At 42.5% G+C, this 14,874-nt stretch overlaps 1 long non-coding RNA gene across 2 annotated transcripts; it reads left to right on the plus strand.

Annotated features, from left to right (window-relative positions):
- The first annotated feature begins 616 nt into the window (after positions 1 to 616).
- Positions 617 to 13,128, plus strand: LOC125108470 (uncharacterized). Of its 2 annotated transcripts, XR_007129920.1 has the most exons (4): positions 617 to 731; positions 3,683 to 3,765; positions 12,017 to 12,052; positions 13,048 to 13,128. It is a non-coding gene; the product is annotated as an uncharacterized LOC125108470 (long non-coding RNA). The 2 variants fall into 2 exon arrangements; XR_007129919.1 differs by lacking the exon at positions 12,017 to 12,052.
- Positions 13,129 to 14,874: the final 1,746 nt, after the last annotated feature.

Here is a 14,874-nt window from a genome sequence, read left to right on the forward strand (position 1 = left end):
TGGTCCACAGGAGGTGGGTTTTGGGGGCTGTGGCATGGGTTTAGAGGAGTACCATAATCCCTTTGTTTGTCTCCAATTTGGGAATAATAACATTGGTCTATCGACTTCAGCAGGAAGGTGTATGTGAACACACTTTGCACATCAGAGATGACTCAGAGACCATCAAAATCTATGCCAATGTTAGTTTCTAAAATCCGTGGAATTCAAGTTTCTGAGACCTTTGCACCCTGACCTCTACCCTTGCTGCAGCAAAGAAAGAACGCGTGAAGTCTTAGGTTGGTGTTTGCAATTTCTCTTCCAGTCACATTCTGGGGGATGGAACCCAGAGAAAAGACTTAAACAAAGATCTGGGCCTGTCTCTTGATCGGGGTAATACCTGCACGTTCACACATCACTTGTTCTTACATTGTCTGGCTGAGGGCCTGCCTGGCAGCTTGGTTAGACTCCTGCCTAGAAGTGGGATGAGATGAGAATAGGCTGGGACTTGTTATTTACTCCCAAAGGAGCTAGTTCCCAGAGACTTAACTTCCCTCTCTCGCCATAGGTAACTTGCACAATTGCTTCAATATCCTTCCTATGGGAAATGGGAATCTTATTTTCCTTTGCTTCTTTCACAGGCCTCAGAGTATTGAATATTTAATAGGGAGTGTGTGCCCTTGCGAGGCCAGGTGTGAGGAAGGGGCTGGAATCAGGACCCAGGCCTCCTTGGACAACGATTTTGGGCAGGCAAGGTAAGAATGACAAATGCCAAGTGGTCCATGACAAGGGGAGCTCTCCTCCAATATAGGTTGCAGTTGAGGAAAAAGAGATATAAAACCATAATGATCTCTATTTCAATGAAAACACCCTCTTTATTGATAACGAGCTTAGGAAGATTTAGCTGAGCAAATTCCTAACAATACTCCCCCCAAGTTCTAAGCCATCTTTTTGTTCTCAAATGTCAGGTATGAATTTCTCAATGTCGTATCTTCATGAGACATTGCAAGTTTAAACATAACCATCCTACTGCTGCCCACCTCTGCATTCCACTTTATGTCCTGAAAATGGCTAAGACCTTTCAAAAGGTGTTAATTAATCTTTCAATAAGTTTCTATTTAATAGCTAGAAACTTGACCAAGCTAGGTGAGCCTTATAAATCCTTAGACTATTTGGGAGCTACTAAGAAGACGGAGTCCAACAGATGTGAGTTTGGATTAGCTGGTGACCTAATAGTTGGTAAGCTATTTAACAATTCTCAGCCTTGGTGTCCTCACTTGTAAAAGAGGATCCGAAATGCATACAATAAATCCATTTTGAATGTTCGACGCCTGCCAGGCACTCTTCGTGTTTACAGGGGCAGACATGACAGACGTGACCCCTGCTCCCATGGAACTTATCACAGGACCTGGATACTAAACAAAGATTACATAATGAAGTCATTAATTCCAATTGCAATAATGGCATCCACTTCTGCCAATGCTGTGAGGATAAGAGAGGCAAGCAAATTCAAAACTGATGTCCTAATACTACTTATTAGTTTTGCTAACAGTCCTAATTGGAATAGCTCCAGGCTGTGCCTCCGTACCTCCCTTGCTTTTTGCCTGTACTTAAGTGGTTAGAAGTAACGGCAAGCATGCGCCTTAGATGTGTGTCCTTTACAGCAGATGAGAAGGCAAGCATTCCTCCTATGTTGGGGACATGGGTTTAATTAACCTAAGGAGAGAAGATGGGGTACCTGGGTGGCTCAATCAGTTGAGTGTCTGCCTTCGGCTTAGGTCACGATCCCAGGCTCCCTGCTCAGCTCCCTGCTCTCCTTCTCACTCTGCCTGCTGCTCCCCCTGTTTGTGCTCTCTCTTTCTCTCTCTCTGTCTAATAAATAAATAAAATCTTAAAAACAAACAAACAAACAAACAAACCTAAGGAGAGACGCTGAAATTGTTGCTAACTGCTGGCAAGAACAGTTTAGTGTTAACATTAACTGGAGTGAGCCCCAAGCCTCAGGGGAGTGGAAGGTGTGGGTACAGAGCTTGGCAGAGGGTCTCTGAATCATTTTATTTTTATTTTATTTTTATTTTTTGCAAAGCGAAATACGAAGCTTCTGAAGAGGGAGGGGACCCAAGAGGGTTTCCTGAGGGTTTCTGAGTCTTGATGTGCGTCAGGACTTCCCTCTCCCACAGAGTGGAAGCATATTTTACCCACATATGGACATGATTATAATCGATGTGGATGCTGATGTGATTAATGCAATATAGATTCCTTTAAATAAATTGTTGAATTCTTACCAGCATTTTTGTAATTACATGCTTTCTCTCAAATCTTATCCTGTCTCTTCCTGGCTTACACCCTTTAACAGCCCTTCATTGCACAGGATAAAGTCCAAATTCCCTCCTGGGCACTGCCTGATTCCGCTGACCTCCCTTGGCATGCATGCCACCCCTACCCCTGTCTATCCACCAAGTTCTAACATGAAGGCTCTTTTGGGCCATGGCTTTGAGCACTCACTGCTCAACTCAAGATTTGTTCTGGCATGAACAGATCTAGAGCTCCTGAGTGGGGAAAAATATCCACCCTTCCTGCAAGTGTCATGCCCTCTGAGGTGGGCATGTGGGTCCACTCGGGTTTCTGCTCAAGCGGGTCTCACCTTGGGCCAATGACTGCTAATTTAGACCATCTGTCCCCCCCCCCTTCTTTTTCTGGGACTCAGAAGTAAAGTCCCCCTAGCTGCTTCTTCTCACACTGTTATAGCAATCCTGCCTTACTGTCCCTCCATATGAGTGCACGAGCCATTTTCTGAATTAAAGCCATTTTCATCTCAAGGGTTTCAGAAAGAAACAATCTTGGAAGTCACAAAACTTCTTGATGTCCATTTTCCATGGACTCTCTTTCTTCAGTGTTACATAGAAACCCAAACTCTATAATGGCCCATATCTCTACAAAGCTAGGCATGAGGATTATTCAAATCTCTGGGGAAAGAGTCATTGATAAAGATGGAGAGAGGCGTTTTTTACTCCTCTTCCCACCCTAAAACCCTCCAAAAAACGAAAAAGGGAAACAACTCCATCTTTTAGAAGATAAGAAAAAAGGAACAATCATTCCATTTTTTTATTACGAAATTTCATGCTAATAAAAGGATTACTTAATGTATATGAACAGTTTAACTAATCACAGTAAAATGAACGCATGTACCTACCAACCTGCTTTTAGAAAACCTGATGTAAGTAGTTCCTTAGACGGTCCTGTGTGGACTCGCCCTGTCTCACCCCTTCCTCTCTCTCCAAGCAGTAACTCCTATCCTGAATTGTGACTTAATCATTCCCTTCTCTTTCTTTAGAGATTTGTTCCTCATGTATATTTCCCTACACAATATATTTTCAATTGAGGGAGTTTTTGCATTTATGGAAATCACAGAGTATATTCTTCTATGACTTACTTTTCTTTTCACTCAACTGTATGTTTTTAAGACCCATCTATAGTTCACTCTTTTTTGTTTTTTAAGTTCATTTATCTATTTGAGAAATCTCTACACCCAACATGGTCCTTGAACTTATGACCCCAAGATCAAGAGTCACAGGCTCTTCCAACTGAACCAGCCAGGTGCCCCAGTTCATTCACTCGTATTGATGAATTGCATTCCATTGTATAAATATGTGACACTGTATTTACCCACCCTCCTAATAGCTCATGATAGCTCATTCCTTTCCAGCTTTTTGTTATCACAGTGTTGAACATTCTTGTACCCGTCTCTAACTTCAATGACACAAAGAAGCTGTAGACTGCCAAGTAAATGTAAGGGCACTATTCTGGAAAGCCATTCTTTTTCTTTTTTTGTTTTTAAAAACTTCCTTATCAGGACACCTGGTGGCTCAGTCAGTTAAGCATCAGCCTTCAATTCAGATCATGATCCCCGGGTCCGGGGATTGAGCCCCAAGTAGGGCTCCTTGCTCAGTGGGAAGCCTGCTTCTCCCTCTGCCTGCCACTCCCCCTGCTTGTGCTAGCTCTCTGTCTCATACAAATAAATAAAATCTTTAGAAAAAATAAAGACTTATTTATTTAAGAGAGAGAGAGAGCATGAGCAGGGTCAGAGGAAGAGAGAGAATCTCAAGCAGACTCCATTCTGATTGCAGAGCCTGACTTGGGGCTCGATTCACAATACTGAGATCACAACCTGAGCTGAAACCAAGAGTCAGATGCTTAACTGATTGTGCCACTCAGGGGCCCCAAGAAAGCCCATCTTACAATTCACTGTTTGGAACCATAACTCGAGCATCTGGAATGACTCCAGAGAAGTAACTCCATCAAGGTGTGGCAGGATGTAGGCAGTAGGAAGGTTCAAATCATGGAGAAGTCAGGTGTAAGTAATATATTCAGTGTCTATGTCCCAGCTCCGTACCTAAGGGAATCTGCTGGGAGTGAGGAGAGACAAAGGAGGGGAAAGAGGGCACAGTAATTATCAGAAAGCCTGGTATACACTGAAGGTTTGTGTTCCCTCAAAATTCCTATGTTGAAACCTAATCCCCAAATTGAGGATATTTGGGGGTGGAGCCTTTGGGAGGTAATCAGATGGTGATGATGAAGCCCTCCTAAACAGGATTAGTGCCCTTTTAAAAGAGATCCCAGAGAACTCTCTCACCTTTTATACCACATATGGATACAGCACAAAGATGTTCATCTACGAACCATGTGGGGTCTTCCCAGACACCATATCTGCTGGCATCTTGATCTTGGACTTCCCAGCCTCCAGAACTGTGTGGAAATCAATGTTGCTTTTTAAGCACCCAGTAGGTGGTGTTTTCTGAAAGCAGCCCAAACAGATTAAGACAGAACCTGTCTTAGGGAGTGTTACCACACTGACTTCCTACATCCTGAAAACTGGAAGAATATGGCCCCAGACAAAGGCAAAAACAGATTTGGTGACAACGATCAAGGAAAATCAACAATTTCAAACTGTGGTCTGTCCAGATCACTGGCCTCATCTTTCTCGAAACTGATTTTTAACAAAGCTGGTCTCTTGGGGCACCTGGGTGGCTCAGTGGGTTAAGCCTCTGCCTTCAGCTCAGGTCGTGATCTCACAGCCCTGGGATCGAGCCCCGCATCAGGCTCTTTGCTCAGCAGGGAGCCTACTTTAACTTCTCTCTCTGCCTGCTTCTGCCTACTTGTGATCTCTCTCTCTGTCAAACAAATAAATAAAATCTAAAAAAAAAAAAAAAAAGCTGGTATCTTTCAGAGATAAGCAATAATCAGAAAAACTTATGTATAATTAATACAACTTCCAGTTAAACAAGCTGGTAGGCATAGCCTTTCCTCCCCGAAACCCTAACAAAATGACAATGAAGAAATATAAAAGGGCCTCGCCCCTGAAGAAGTGAGAGGCAACTAAATTAGCAAAGTAGAGGAAGATACGGCTTAAAGTGTCTGCAGATCCCGTGAAGGCATGAGATACTGTGTAAAGTGGGGATGACGTATTGGGAGAAAACAGGCCTTTTCTTCCACCCCTTAAAGCAAGGTGACCACCAATGCAAGCAGAAAACTGTACATTCAGTGTCTGTAGGAACTAAATCTGAAAGGCTCTTTACTTGGGGACACACATTGTAAAGGGACTGGTGATGTCTTGTGGAATTAGAAACATGGGGATCAAGAGTAAGTCTACCCTCTCATATGACCCAGCAATTCCACTAGTGGGTATACACCTACAGGAATTAAAAATATAGGGGGCACCTGGGTGGCTCAGTGGGTTAAGCCTCTGCCTTCGGCTCAGGCCATGATCTCAGGGTCCTGGGATTGAGCCCCACATTGGGCTCTCTGCTCAGCGGGGATTCTGCTTCCCCCTCTCTCTCTCTGCCTGTCTCTCTGCCTGCTTGTGATCTCTGTCGAATAAATAAATAAAATCTTTTTAAAAAGAATTAAAAATATAGGTCCACAAAAACTTATACACAAATGTTCATAGCTTTCTCATCATAATCAAAAGGTGTAAACAACCCAAATGTCCATCAACTGATAAAATGTGGTGTATTCATATAATGAAATATTATTTGCCCACAAAAAGGACTAAAGTACTGATACATGCTACAACATGAGCCAACCTTAAAAGCATTATGCTAAGTGAAAGTAGCCAATCACAAAGGGTGTGATTGGAAAGAAGAACTTATTTTATAATTAAGTTTATATGAAGTGTCCTCAGTAGGCAAATCCGGAGACAGAAAGTACATTAGAGGATGCCAGGAGCTAGGAGAGAGGAATGAGGGTGACTGCTAATGGATAGGGTGTTTCTTTTTGAGGTGACGAAAATGTGGAAACAGATAGTAGTGATGGTTATACAACTCTGAATATACTAAAGACCAGTGAGCTGTACACTTTGAAAAGGTGGCTTTAATGGTAGTTGAATTGTATCTCCATTAAAAAAGGAAAAAAGGGGCGCCTGGGTGGCTCAGTTGGTTAAGCAACTGCCTTCGGCTCAGGTCATGATCCTGGAGTCCCGGGATCGAGTCCCACATCGGGCTCTCAGCTCCATGGGCAGTCCGCTTCTCCCTCTGACCTCTCCTCTCATGCTCTCTCACTCTGTCTCTCTCTCTCTCAAATAAATAAAATCTTAAAAAAAAAAAAAAAAGGAAAAAAGGAAGGGTAAAGTGAAAACCTGTGAAATCCTCCATGATTTAGCTTTAAATCCAGAGTCAAAATAAGAGATTTTAAATCATGCATCAGTTTGGTTACAATAGTAAATTACTGGAAACAATGGAAACGCCTGCCAAGAGACTGGATTTAAAAAAATATGCTATATCATGCCAAAGGAATGTGATGCAACTGCTTAAATAATGTGGGAGAAATATATCTCCTGACATAAAAACACATATGACATGAAGAAAACCAATTGCAAAAGATAACATAGATTGTCATCTTATTTTGTAAGGGAAAATTATGTACACATCTCTCTGGAAGTATACATACCAAAATGTTAGCCATGGGGCAAAAAAAAAAAAAAAAAAAAAAAAAAAGAAGAAGAAGAAGAAGAAAGAAAAGAACAGAGGAAGCCTGTCTCCTGAATGGTCGAAACTCCAGCCCCTTTCTCTCACTCTGCTCCTAGAGCATAAATGGCCTTCATCTCCCGAAATAAAGAAAAGAGAGCCATAAGCAAAAAGCAGATGAAAACATACATCAGAAAAGGGATTACTTCAGGAAACAGAGTCCAACAAATAATTCTCCATGATTTTAAAGAATGTGAGATGAAACAGTCTCTCTTTGACAAGAGAGCTCAAAGAAAAGATAACAAGAGTGCAAAGAAGAGATTCCAAGGCCACAGAAGAGGATGAAAAGTAGGCTGGCCTACTTCAGAAAGAAAGGAAGAAAAAGATAGTAATATCACAGAGATACATACACCAGCAGAAACAATAAGAACTGGAATAAATACAACTGAAAAAGTTTTCTGAATGAATACAGTTGATAACACAAATGAAAGTGAAATGGAAAGAAAGCATTGTAAAAATATTTAGAGGAAGGATGATTAATATGGAAGACATGTACAAAGGGTACAAACACAGATACAAAGGTTAAAATAAGAAAGATATACAGAGTACAAAAGCTGGATAGTTGGCGTTCCTAAAGCAGAAAATGGAACAGGAAAAAAATAGTCACAGATGTTCTAGAAGCTTTCCTGAAATAAAGATTTGAAGCTACATATTGAAAAGACAGGCCATACCCCAGGAAAGAACTGAAACAGATTGATCATAGCAAATTTTTCTAGTTTTTCTCCAGTGTTCATTCTCCCTTTTTCCATTACAGTGGAATGTTTTTAGCTGCATATATAGTCACCCAGAATGAAGACTGTATTTCCAGTATTCCTGCAGTTACGTAGGGTCATATGACCAAGTTCCTTCCAATGGGATGTGAGCAAAAGATTACTGTATGCAACTTCTGGATACATCCTTAAAGGGAAGGAATCTGATCTCTTTCTCTTTCCTCCTTCCTATTGGCTAGAGTATGTATCTTGGTCCTTGGGCAAGGACAATACCCTAGGGATGGTAAAGCAACAAAATCGAAAGAGCCTGAACCCCTGACCATTTCATTAGAGAATTGCTACTGTATCAGTTTATATCATTAAGTGAGAAACACATTTCTCTCTTTTAAAGCCACTGTTATTTTGCGTTTGTGTCTGAATTTCTACCCTAAGCGATACACTGATTACAATATATATTGGTAAAGTTGCTGAATTTTAGAGTGAAGGAAAGAATCTTAAATATATCCAGGGAGAAGAAGCAAGTCATACACAAGGAATAAAAGTTAGTTAGCCTTTGGCTTCCCCCAAAGCAACACTCAATGCCAGAAGACAAAGGAGCAATATCTGGAAAGATCTGGGGAAAAGAGATAACCCAAAAATTTTTAATCAGTGTGCCCTTTAAGTATAAGGATGCAGACCATTTGAAGCATGCAAGAATCTATGAGACCTGTAGGAAAACAGACTACTTGACAACAAAACCCCACCAATGAAGGGATGACTCCAAATGTAGGAATGGAGAAGTCATGGAAAAAGAACACTAATGAGCATCAATTCCATTTAGACACAGAGCCAACCAGACAACTGTGGCAATTGTGGTAAAAGAATGGAATTTAGGGGCGCCTGGGTGGCTCAGTGGGTTAAAGCCTCTGCCTTCGGCTCAGGTCATGATCCCAGGGTCCTGGGATCGAGCCCCGCATCGGGCTCTCTGCTCAGCGGGGAGCCTGCTTCCTCCTCTCTCTCGCTCTCTCTCGCTCTCTCTGCCTGCCTCTCTGCCTACTTGTGATCTCTGTCTGTCAAGTTAAAAAAAAAAAAAAAAGAATGGAATTTAAATATTATTAACCTTTCCTATGTGAAAATGATACAACCAAAAAAATCAGGGGGAGGCAAGGGAAGAGGAAATGGGGAAAAGTACAAGTGTGTTAATGTCCTCACGTTTGTTGGCTGGAAGTCAACTGACATTGCCTAAAGGTGAAACATGCTTTTAAAAATGACTCAAAACTCTTAATGTCATCATTTTTCTTAATTTAACAGGCAATTTTTAGGAACCTGTATTTCTTGATGTCAAGAAATATTTTCTGAAGTTCATGAATTCCTTCAAGTTTTTTCTCCTGATAAATGTCATGCCTTTGTTGGAAAGAAAAATATGATCCCATTGGCGGGGGGGATAATGCTATTGTGGGTATTTCCATTCTCTGTAAAACTGTTTCTTTTTTTTTTTCCCCTACACAGATGCAAACATACACTTTCTTTTATTCTCATTCCTATCTGTGTATTTGCAGATAGAAACATCTGGTACAATGGTCATGTTCCATGTCAACAATTAATTGTCTTTGAGTGATGAACTGGGACTAAATTTATTTTTGCTTTTTACTTTGCTTCTTGACAATTTTTGGCACGCTTCAAATTTTGATAATACAGTAAAAGTTCAATAACCAAGCACAGATCTGACTTGGAACATGCCAAATAATTAGAAATTCTGGATTGTTAGATTTCCTGGGTATTCATCTATTGCTAGTCCAAGGCATCACAATTTCACAAATGTATTTGTAATGTACTTCATTAATCTGTTTTTCACCTTAAAAGTATAATGATTTGGGGCACGTGAATAGCTCAGTCAGTTGAGCATCTGCTATGGGTTTGGGTCCTGATCTCAGGGTCCTGGGATCAAGTCGGGTTCCTTGTTCAGCAAGGGAGTCTGCTTCTCCCTCTCCCTCTATCCCTGCCCCTGGTTGTGCTCTCCACCCCCCCCCATACATAGATAAAATCTTAAAAAAAAAAAGTATAATGATTTAAGTATAATGATTTAACCCATATACTAAAATAATATACTCCAGTCATATTAGAAATATAATGACTATAGTAAAAACACACTAATAATTCAGACACTGAAAATATAATACACATTGCAGATTATAATTAAATATATTACAGTAGATGCATTACCTGAGTGGAGTTAATTTGAAAAGTGAAATAAGGGGCACCTGGGTGGCTCAGTCAGTAGAGCATGCAACTCAACTCTTGATCTCAGGGTTTTGCGTTCAATCCCCACCTTGGGTATAGAGATTACTTAAAGATAAAATTTCAAAAAACAAAAAAACCAAAAAAACAAACCACAGTGGGTGTTAATAGCCAAATAGGATTCTATCAGATGATTCTACTTGGCAAATTCTCAGTCGTTAGACAGTAAGGTCATTTCCATTTTTTTGCTAATATAAAGTTTGCTTACATCCTTAATTATTTCTCTGAGATAGATTCCTAGCAGAATCTCTGGGTCAGGGGAATGTGTATTTCACAGGAATGTATATTTCACAGGAATGTATATTGCCCGGCTGCCCTCCAGAAGCTCCTAGATAGTTACGCACCCCCACCTGCACTTCAGAAAAGAAAGTTCAGGCCTTCCCACGGGGTGTTATTCTAGGAGAGATGAACTCTGAGCTTTCTTCTCAGGTGCCTGGAGAAGTGCACTCACTAACTGAAGACTTAGATTCTAACGCATGCCTTAAAGACTGGCCGGTGGGGGTGGGGCTTTGGGCCATTTAAAGCGTCCATGTGGTTACACCCCAGTGGACAGATCTAGCCGTAATTCCCACGCCTGCCTTGTCCTTCATCTCCCATTTCCCCCACACTGCTCTTCAGAAGCCAGCTCCACACAGACATGCTTGTGCTTGGCACCACAGTGTGTTTGAATTGCTCAGTTCATCGGTACCCCGCCCTCCCAGACAGGAGTTCCCTGAGGACCGGAAGCACAGCTGGCTGGTCTGCACTGATCCGGTGAGGAGAGCAGCGCCAGGCACCTTGTTTAATGCAGGCGTAGGAGAGGCTGGGAATCGGAAGCCGCTCACGGATCAACTAGACGCCGCAGAGTCTTCTGATGGTCTCTGCCTCTTCCTCACTCTCCCTACAACCTGCGATAAGCTAACTTTTGCTTCTCACCCTTCCCTCTCCGAACCTCTGGGCTACCAGGCCTTATTCAGGTCCTTAGGGCATATCACTTAAACAATTAGCTTGCCCCTTAGCTGATCGCCTTGCTTCCCATGTCCTCCTGTTTTAGCTTATTAATTCTCACATTCCCTGGTTCTCTTTTGAACCTAAAGATCTGGCCCCACCATACCCCCGCTCATAAACCTTCAGGGCTTCCCATTCCCTCTAGAATCCTTTCAGTGGAGGTTTTGGCCCCTTTCACCTTATTTTGGCCTTCTCTTCCCCCAGGACTCTGATGACCCTATTTTAAAGAATACAGAATGAATCAAAATCCCCTCCCCTGCCCTGGGCCAAGAAGCCACCTGTTCTAATGCCTTCCTTTGTGCATGCTCTTTCCTGCACCTAGAACGCTTTCTCCTGTCTAAATTTCTGTTGAAGGCCCACCTCTGCGGTCACCTCCTCTATGAATCTTTCCCTGTCTCTCTAGACAGCTCATCACTACCTCACTCTCCCAGAATTCTTTGTTCACATCTTTACAAAAAAAAATTTTTTTAATGGTAGCATATTCCGTTGATTATTAGTGTTTTCCTAAAACGTGTGAATTCCTAAAGGGTGAGGACTGTGTTGTCCTCATCTTTGTATTTCTTGAGCCCAGAATCCCCTGCCACAGTCAGTATTTGTAGCAGAAGCTGCTTTTGCCTATGTCAGCATTCCGTAGTGAGCGCATTTGGGGCAGCAATCCACCGGCTGAAAGATGTTGCCTAGATTCCTTTGTGGCCAGGTGTGCCCACGTGATTAAGTTCAGTACATTAAAATGTTAGTGGAAATATTAGGTGGGACTTTCTGGAAGTGTCCTTAAAATAGAAGGGAAATAGGGATGCCTGGATGGCTCAGTCGGTTAAATGTCTGCCTTCGGCTCAGGTTATGATTCCAGGGTCCTCAGATTAAGTCCTGCATTGGGCTCCCTGCTCAGCGGAGAGCCGGCTTCTCCCCCACCCCCCCACCCGGCTTGTGCTCTCTCTCTCTCCCTCTCTTTCTCACAAATCAGTAAAATCTTTAAAAATAAATAAATAAACAGAAAGGAAATACCTTTCTCACTGCTCATCTTTCCTTCTTCCTCAAACGCAGTGGTGACAGCTGTGACTTGAAGAGCACTACTGAATGGTAAGGGATCTTGGTTTCCTGATGACCAGAAAGGCTCCCTACTAACCCCAGTTTCCCTACTTCCAGGCTTCTTTTACCTTCTTAAAAAAAAAACATGCCGTTATTTGCTTTTTCCCTCTGATACGTAGCCATACATAAGCCCGACTGATTCAGTAGCCAATAAATGTTTTTTGAATGTGGAATAACTCCCCAATTATGTAACTTTTATTTTGTCTTACCTACCAATGAACTTGGAATAAGACTTAGCACTTCATTCTATCAATGTATCATCACACTCTCCTTGTGTCTGTCTTTATTTTTTAATTGTCTTTGCCTATATTTTATTAATTTTGTAAAGTTGATTCAAATTCGTCTAAAATACAGATGGGGTAAAAATTGTAAATAAGTCAACTTTCAATTTAAAATATAGACAGTCGGAGTGCCTGGGTAGCTCAGTCAGTTAAGCATCTGTCTTTAGCGCAGGTCATGATCGTAGAGTCCTGGGGTTGAGCCCCACATTGTGGGGGGGGGGTCCCTGCTCAGAGGGGAGCCTGCTTCTCCCTCTGCCCCTCCCCCTGCTTATGTTCTCTTGGTTTCTCTCTGTCAAATAAATAAATAAAATATAAAAAAAAATAATGTGTCGATGATCAAAGCTGAAAGTCCAGGATTGGGGAGCAGCGGAATCACACCCACATACTGGAAAGTCAGCTCTGTTGTCCTCCTGGCACTTCCCCCACGGATTGCCTCAGCAGGTTGACTTCCAGGCAGGGTTTGTCAACATCTTTCTCTGTAACACAATGTGGGCCAGGGCATACACCCCCAAAGGAAGTTTCGTTTTGGCAAGTGGATGTGGCAGATAGCTGGCAGAAAGGCTGAGTAGGAGGAGAGGAGATGAAGAGGTTGACTGCTGAAAGGTGCACAGGATTGAAGAATAGGACCTTGCTCTATGGACGGCCTACGGATAGAAGTGACAAGCAAAGATCCTGTGGCTACTGTTTTAGCTGCGATTCTTTCAGACTCAAGCAATAAAAAACAACTCTGACAAGTTTAAGCAAAAGAGAGAGCATGGCATCCATGGAAGAATTTCAGATCCTCGGTATAGACATCTTATGACGGACAGTGAAGACTGACTTCCCGCAGACCACACCCTGTCATCCCCTCACACACCCATACCAAGCCCTACATCATCCCAGCAAATTATGTTCCCTTTCCTTCACAATTCTATCTTCCCTAGAGTAATGTCTTGTTTTTTCATTTGCCTGGTTTTCTACATACTTCTTGTTAATCCAATCTCAGTCTCCTCCCTCCCCCCAGAGTGGTATAAATCTCTCATGTTCAAGCAAGGAATGTTCCATCAGTTTCATCATCTTGAAGAAATCTCTCCAGTGCCTTTGACCTGATCTTGTCTTCTGTGGACCACTCTTTAGGACTGCTGTGTAGGGTGGTCATGGGGTCTCACTAGACCATCACCCTGGGGGTGTCTTAGATGCACACATATTTAAGAGTGGGGTACAGAAAAGTTCCTTAGAAACCCCATATACACATGTGGGGCTTGCCACGTGGGGACTTAAGTGCAGAGTAATCAGTCTGGGCCAGTTCATTGGGAAACCTCTGATGTCAGGATCTCTAGGTTTTTTTCCTTGGGTTTATTCAGACTTCCCAGAAAAGTTTCTGCCAGTCTCATGCTCAGAGGGAATAAGTCTGTCAGTGTTCTAATTGTGGAATGGGGAAAGAGGGTGGTGGTCTCCTTGTTTAGTATGTAGGATGTCTCTGCTTAAGCCCCCTGTTTCCAGTATGCCACCTATGCCCTCAACTGTGACTGATGTCTTCCACTACAGAAAACCTGTTTTTATCCTTTCCTAGTAGAAGAGTCTAGTGTCTCCTACTGGGGTAGAGGGGGAACGGCCACTCACCAAGGGCACTGGAGGAGAGGTTAGGTGTCTAATTGCTTCTTAAATCAATACTTAATCAGTCTTCCTGTTTTTATGCTCAGCTCTACCCTTACTCCAAATGAGTGGTACCTGCTGCCGCCTATCTCCTGGGGGTTCCGTGTATTAGGGAGAGTGTACTGTTTTTTGGTTTTTTGGTTTAGGATTCCACTTTCTCAGGTTTTCTAACTCAGTTTTCATGCAGCCATCTAACTTCCCAGCTTATAGCATTTTGTTGCTCTGTCTCCTCCCACATTCTCTTTGTTCTTGTTCAATTATTCCTTTTCACAAATTCCTCCACTATTGTTTTAATGGATTTAAGGAGGGAAATACTGATTTCTGCTGACTTTCGTTGTTTAAAATTGTATGCAGGGAAATACACTTGCCTCTCCCAGTCCCTAGGAAGTGAGCATTTGTCCAGTTTGAATCACCTGTCCCTTCTAAGCCCATTAACTTTGGCAAGGAGGATAGAGGCTGTGGCTGGTGTGGGAGGGACCAATAATGTGGTGGGGGTAAGTGTCATATTTTGCTAACAAGGCAGCTCCCATGGTTATGGAGTTGGGGAAAGGCAGTCCCTAGGAAAGTGACCCTAGAGGGGTAGCTCCTCGGGATCTACTACAGCTAGGAAATAGGAGATTGAAATCTGAAGCTCTTCTTATTCTCCCCAAGCTGTTGGTCATCATAATGAGGGCAGAAACGAAATGGAGGGGACAGGAGGAAGAAGGAGCCATCACAGCTGCTGGGGTAGGTAGGAGCTATTATCCACAGGAAACTTCTGAGTCTTGGCTAGATAAGGGAGAAGACAGTCTACACACAGCAGCTGGAGCAGGCAGAGGGACAATGGGGAAGTCTCCAAGAGGGCACTGAATGGGAAAGCCATGGGAGAAGCACTGCCTTGAGGAAGAAGGTTGTCCT

This window comes from Lutra lutra, chromosome 9 (genome assembly GCF_902655055.1).
Source record: "Lutra lutra chromosome 9, mLutLut1.2, whole genome shotgun sequence".
In the NCBI taxonomy this organism is placed as follows: Eukaryota; Metazoa; Chordata; class Mammalia; order Carnivora; family Mustelidae; genus Lutra; species Lutra lutra.